This window comes from Oncorhynchus mykiss, chromosome 26 (genome assembly GCF_013265735.2).
Source record: "Oncorhynchus mykiss isolate Arlee chromosome 26, USDA_OmykA_1.1, whole genome shotgun sequence".
NCBI classification, from domain to species: Eukaryota; Metazoa; Chordata; class Actinopteri; order Salmoniformes; family Salmonidae; genus Oncorhynchus; species Oncorhynchus mykiss.
Window position 1 is genome coordinate 36,929,306 of NC_048590.1, and position 6,432 is coordinate 36,935,737.

Below are 6,432 nucleotides of genomic sequence, written 5' to 3' on the forward strand. Positions count from 1 at the left end.
GGATGCACCTGAGCTCAATTTCGAGTCTCATTGCAAAGGGTCTAAATACTTATGTAAATAAGGTATTTCTGTTTTTATTTAATACATTTGCAAACATTTCTAAAAACCTGTTTTTCTTTTGTCATAATGGGGTATTGTGTGTAGATTGCTGAGGAGTTCTAATTTAGAATAAGGCTGTAACGTAACAAAATGTGGAAAAGTCAAGGAGTCTGAATACTTTCCGAAGGCTCTGTATATGGTATCATTTCATGGGGCACTGAATAACACTGAGTGTTGCTGGCCTTTTACTCCACCCATTCCATTGGCCACAATGCAAATCACTGTATATCCATTACATATTGGCTTATAGAGCAAAAACGATTCTAAGTGCCGCAGTAAAAGTATTGTATGGAATACTCAATAGGTTCTGTAGAATGTATACTGTATATGATGTCTTTTCATGAGGCACTGAATAGTATGGAGTGTTGCTAGCCCTTTACTCTACCCATTCAATTGGCCACAATGAGAATCACTTTCTATGGAATGCATATTGACTTATGCAATATGTTTTCCATATACACTACCGTTCAAAAGTTTGGGGTCACTTAGAAATGTCCTTGTTTTTTAAAGAAAAGCAAAAAAATGTTGTATGTTAAAATAACATCAAATTGATCAGATGTTAATGTTGTAAATGACTATTGTAAATGGAATCGGCAGATTTTTTATGGAATATCTACATAGGCGTATAGAGGCCCATTATCAGCAACCATCACTCCTATGTTCCAATGGCACGTTGTGTTAGCTAATCCAAGTTTATAATTTTAAAAGGCTAATTGACCATTAGAAAACCCTTTTGCAATTATGTTCACACCATTGAAAACTGTCTAACCTTTAATCAGGATCAAATGTTGTGTTTGCGTTTTTCAAAGGTGAATAAGGATAGTTTTGATCCTGAAAATTTGGATTATCTTGATCGCACTGGAAGTGTGCATTCAGGGTGGATTTAGAAAGGAGAAAGGCTCTACAACCAATACATTTCTGTCACACCATGATCTGTTTCACCTGTCTTTGTGATTGTCTCCACCCCCCTCCAGGTGTCGCCCATCTTCCCCATTATCCCCTGCCTGCCGTCCGGTACCGTTGCTCCACCTCTGGTTTACTGACCCCTGCCTGCCTTGACCTGGGCCCTGAGGGTCACGTGATCCAACTTTCTAAAATAATGGTGGACAACAGTGTGGCAGCAGTTAGGCAGTGTAAGTAGTAACCAACCAAAGTATTATTGTACTACTTCACTAGCTCAATAAAAAACACATTTTTAGAAACAACAAAGGAATTGAATATGTATTGATGTCAAGCAGTTTGTTTAGCCAGAGAGTATACATAATATTTGGTTTAGCTGAATGTGAGAAGCTAGCTAACCTAATGTTAGTTAGCAAACGTTGTGGCAGGGCATAGCTAGGTAAATTCTAAACAATGTAATGCAAAAAATATAAATGTGGCTAGTGTACATAATCTCAAATGAATCTGTTGATAAGTGAGAGAACTCTGCACAGATAACACGAGAATAGCTAATTTTGCATTTTGATTTGTTTGACAAAGTAGAGGAGCAGACATTGTTGTTTAGCTAGCTAGCTGGTTTATGTCCATAAGGCCAAGTCTCCTGTGATGAGGAACCTAGACTGTAGTCCTACTATCTTTGCCTATGTGACTCCAACAGTCCATTGCCCCCCAGAATGGATCTTTCTGTATCATTGACCTTATGATGGACTACAGGATAAATGAATGGGTTGTTTTACAGGTCAGCCATAGTAGTATGGCACCCCTGGAGCAAATTAGTGCCTTGCTCAAGAGCCCATCGAAAGATGTTTCACCATGTCAGCTCGGGTAATCAAACCAGATACCTTTCTGTTACTGGCCCAACGCTTTCTGTTACTGGCCCAACGCTTTCTGTTACTGGCCCAACACTCTGCTGCCCACATTTCACTTAATTTAATTTCACATTTCACATTTGGAGCACATTTCACTGCACCTGTCCGGTATTCAGTATGTGAATTTTTCTCCTGTTAAATCCTTTAATGAAGTCACAGTGATTGACAACTGACATTGAGTGTGGAGTTGGACAGGGGCAAATTCATGTTTCCAGAAATGAAACAAACAAATGAAATAAAGTCCATAGGAGAAAGTATTTTGTCCTAGTGTGATGCACAGACTTGGTCCAGAGAGGTTGACACATCCAAGCCTCTTGCTTATAATCACATTGTTTTATTTTTGGTCCACGCTTCAGTAGCCATTGCTGCATGATGATGATTGATTGATTTGCTGACAATTAAGCTTAATTATGATTCAGAAGAAAAAAACAAATTTAATGCATCACTGATTGAATTAATTAGAGGAAATTACATTGTCCAAGTTTGAAACTAAAAACGAATTATTGACTTCATTATTGCTATATTATCTGATTCTATTTTGTCCTGAAGTTCACTTCAGTGCCAAAGGCAATTAGCGTTCAATTTCTTTATTGGGGCAGTCAACAACACAAGGTCACTGACTCCTTTGACTCATACAAATCAAATACCAGAGCAACTACATAAATAACTTGATGTCTGTTTCGCCATCACCCAACACTGAGATAATCTCAGACATGGAGAAAGTCGCACATCTACCCCACTGATTTCCTAATGACTTTTTTGTATTTGGCATTGATTATTTTTTATAATCAACTATTGTGACCTTTGCATGGTTAGACAAACACATTAAAACAATCAGAGAAGAAAGATTGGGCTTAATAATTTCCTGAAATGCCCCTTAAAAGTATGATAGCATCTCCCCGACTGATAATAATGTGTATGGTAATTATCATTGGGTAATTATCTCAAACCGACCCTCACTACCAGGTCGATGGTTATTCTCCAGAACTGTTGCCCTTCATTAGTAAGGACATGAAAGACTGGAGAGTGCTGCTATGGGCAGTGTTATTTAGATGACATTTGATAGAATGAAAATGGTTACACAATGATTAGTCCTTTGACCTGTCTACTACTTTGATATCAAATTAATTTTGACAACAGATATAGATTTCAACATCACTTTAACACATTATTTTCCTTTCGGTCTTATGTAAGAAACAATTACAGCAACAAAACAATTAATCTAAACTTAGTCTGTGTCACCCTTTCACATTAGTGATTCATTAATCAAGTACCATGAAATCCCCCTGTCTACTATGGCAACCATGAGTAGCCTATTCTGATCCCCTTTTCACAGTGGTTTAAAGTGCAGCTGTGAGTTAGGCTACAGACACACAGTGCAAAGACATGCATCAGATCTGACGACCCAACATCACAGAACCATTTAAATCGGACTATTCAATACAGCTGTTTGAGACAGGTCCATTGGCAAGTGTCAGTAACTATTTGTCAAATTTACAAACATAATTGGTTCTATTTAGGAATCTATTAATTGTGTTTTTGTAAAACATTTAGTGTTAACATGGTCATGGTCAGTCTATATACATAAACTTCCAATAAGAGGAGGAACAGTATAATAAGTAAGCCCCTGAATTTGAACCGAGGTGAAATATGTCCTGTAGTTATGCCTCCTGTCAGTCCATTCCTTCAGAGAGTTTGAGACTCGCCAGTTCAGATCTGCAATTTGGTTTAAATGACAGTTAAAAATTGCAATAGTCAGCCCCCGGTGAAATTTGCCTTGACAGCACAGACATAAAAAAAGTGAGAACGGATGACTCCACGTCCAGATAATAAGTAATAACAATGTTAGTTTCAATAAGAAAAGCCAGAGCTGGATTCAAATGCAATATTCATTTTAGGAAGGTGAGCGGAAAAGGCACACACACACAAAACAATCTACCAGATCCTTCATATAGCAATAGTCTTGTCTTATCCCTCAGGCTAGGGCCAGGCTAACATCTCAATGCAGCAATTATCTGCTGTAATGACGGCAGTTCAAATAAGCCTGGAGATTTTATTAAACCAAATGAGAGAATCATCTGTGTATTATCACCTTGTGATTGACAGTGACAAGTGTTGGGCAGACACGGATGTGAGCATGATGAAGAAGCTCCCAGCAAAGCTCTCGATAATGTTACCCCTGATAAAGTTGCCCAGGCAGCAAGAGCCTCAGCCAGCAAACGAAGGAGAAGGATCTCCATGCATATTAATTCCAATTGTCAGATCCCGCCGTGACAGTGGGGGAGAGATGGGGGAAGGGGGTTAGTGTAATCTGCTGGGTCAACCCCTGATACCTAACACTCACTGACTGGCATTTTACACAACTAATGAAAAAGAAATCCATTGTGCTGATCATGTGCATAGATTACACTATATAATAATGAAAATAAATATTCATAATAAAGGTAAAGGTCACTTTGTGAAACTGCTAAGCTTCCTAAGCTGCAACCTTTACATGAGCAGTTGTCTGATTCCTCTGGTAAAATGGGAGGGGGAGAAGCATGTCAATGCTTTAACCCTGAAGGGGCAAAGAGGAGAGCCAACATTCTACAGTCCTGCTTTCTTTGCTCCGAGGGGGGTATATGTCTCACCTTAGCAAGCAGTAGGCCTACTGATGTTCCGTTGATGCCACTCAGTACAGAGCTGAGGCACATAGTGCCAATTTTATTGTCCTGAAATGAATGATCCACTCAGTGTTGTTTTTCCAAATGCCAATATAGCAGGTCTCAAAGGTCAGCAGACATATATTGAAAAGGAGAGGATCAAAGCCACTGTCTTCTCTCTGGGTGTAAAAACCATGTCCAGAGCCATATCCAGCCAAATCAATATGGGAAATAGACTCTACTTCTGTGTAGACACCTGCTTTTCCTGTTCAGGTCACCTGGGCTTCCTCAGACCTATAGGAGAGGGGGGCGGAGGGATAGATGGGTGGAGGGAGACATCAGCCCAGTACGATCACTCTGAAGGACACCATGAGTATTATTGCTCGCTGAGACTCAAGCGAGTGAGAACCTACTGCATATGCATCACAGCTAGGCTGGCATTTATTAGTGCCATGCACTAAGTACAGGCCGTGTTATTGGATTTGAATATCAGCTCCCAGCCACATTCCTCGGCCCTAGAAATATATTAAGATGAAGCAATCTCATTTAATAACACCCAAACTAATAAAAGGAGAGCGGATTGGAAATTAAATTTATGAATATTGCTCGGCAGCAGGAGTGATCCAAAAATCCCAGCTTCAGTGGTCTGTCATCTCCAATGCAGACAGTTCTTGTGCTGTCATAAGCCCAGGCACTAAAAATATTTGAGTTTGAGTGTCTGTTGAGATTCAGAAAAAAAAGTCATGTCTGAGATTCTCCGAAATCATACATTTACTCTAATATGATGTTTATAAAGGAAAGCCATACATGTGGACTAGCTGTTTTCATGTCATAAACAATGTAGATCTGTCTGGACAGAACTTTTCACTACAGGCCAAGTCACAAGAATATGCAACCAAAGAAAAAGTGCAATACGGCATGTTCTAAACACATTTGTCAATGTAGAATAATGGTCTATAGTCCAAGATCACTGTTATTCTTACTGTCATTAGGCTATGGTCTTTTCATATCCAATCCTGGAAGACAGCTGGGGGAACAGGAGATGAACATGACATTTCCACAATACTTTTTATCAATTAGATCATACCTTTGACCTGTAATTATCAGTCTATTCCAGTGGCATGAAACCTGCTTCTCCTCGCTGTATTGTCGATGGACATTCTGCCAATGTATTTCCTTGCTTTGTGTGTCATGGGGAAACTGAGTGACATCTGTTTGTGATGTTGCGCACGCTATGCTTTCAACTGCCAAGAAGTCTGCTTGTCTGTGTGCGTAATAGTTGTGTCCCGGTGGAGCGGTGACTGTCACTCATTATACGGGCAGTCGAACTGCCAGGCATCGATATACACGTATATCTTACTCTGCACTTCCACAAACTTTCATCAACAGATGCAGCCACTACGATTGATTAGTTAGCAGCAGCAGGCAAGTCATTGAGCTATTCTCTTTGGAAACATTTATTTATATGTGTATGTCGATAACTTAGAAGTCCATTACTGTGATTACCTTTGAGGGTTGGCTGAACAGCAGATGTTCAAGGACAACTCATTCCATTTTACTCAGTTAAGAGTGAGTAGTGACTGGTGCCAATATAGAGAACACTGGAGAAAGAGAGAGCGAGAGAGAGAGAGACTCATATAAAATGTTATAATAACACACAGATTATCAAGATATAATTTGATAAATCAACCTGTGCCTAGTGGTGGACAGTTTCTATTTTGATAATCAAGCCATTTTATGAAATGTAGCAATATCCAATATCACTGGAGGGCGCCCTAAGACAACGATATGCAAAGCTGCAGTTATGATAAAAAAATACCCAGTTCCATAAATACCCAGTTGTCAGCTATAGTGAACAGAGGATAGTAGAGAGTGGACCGATC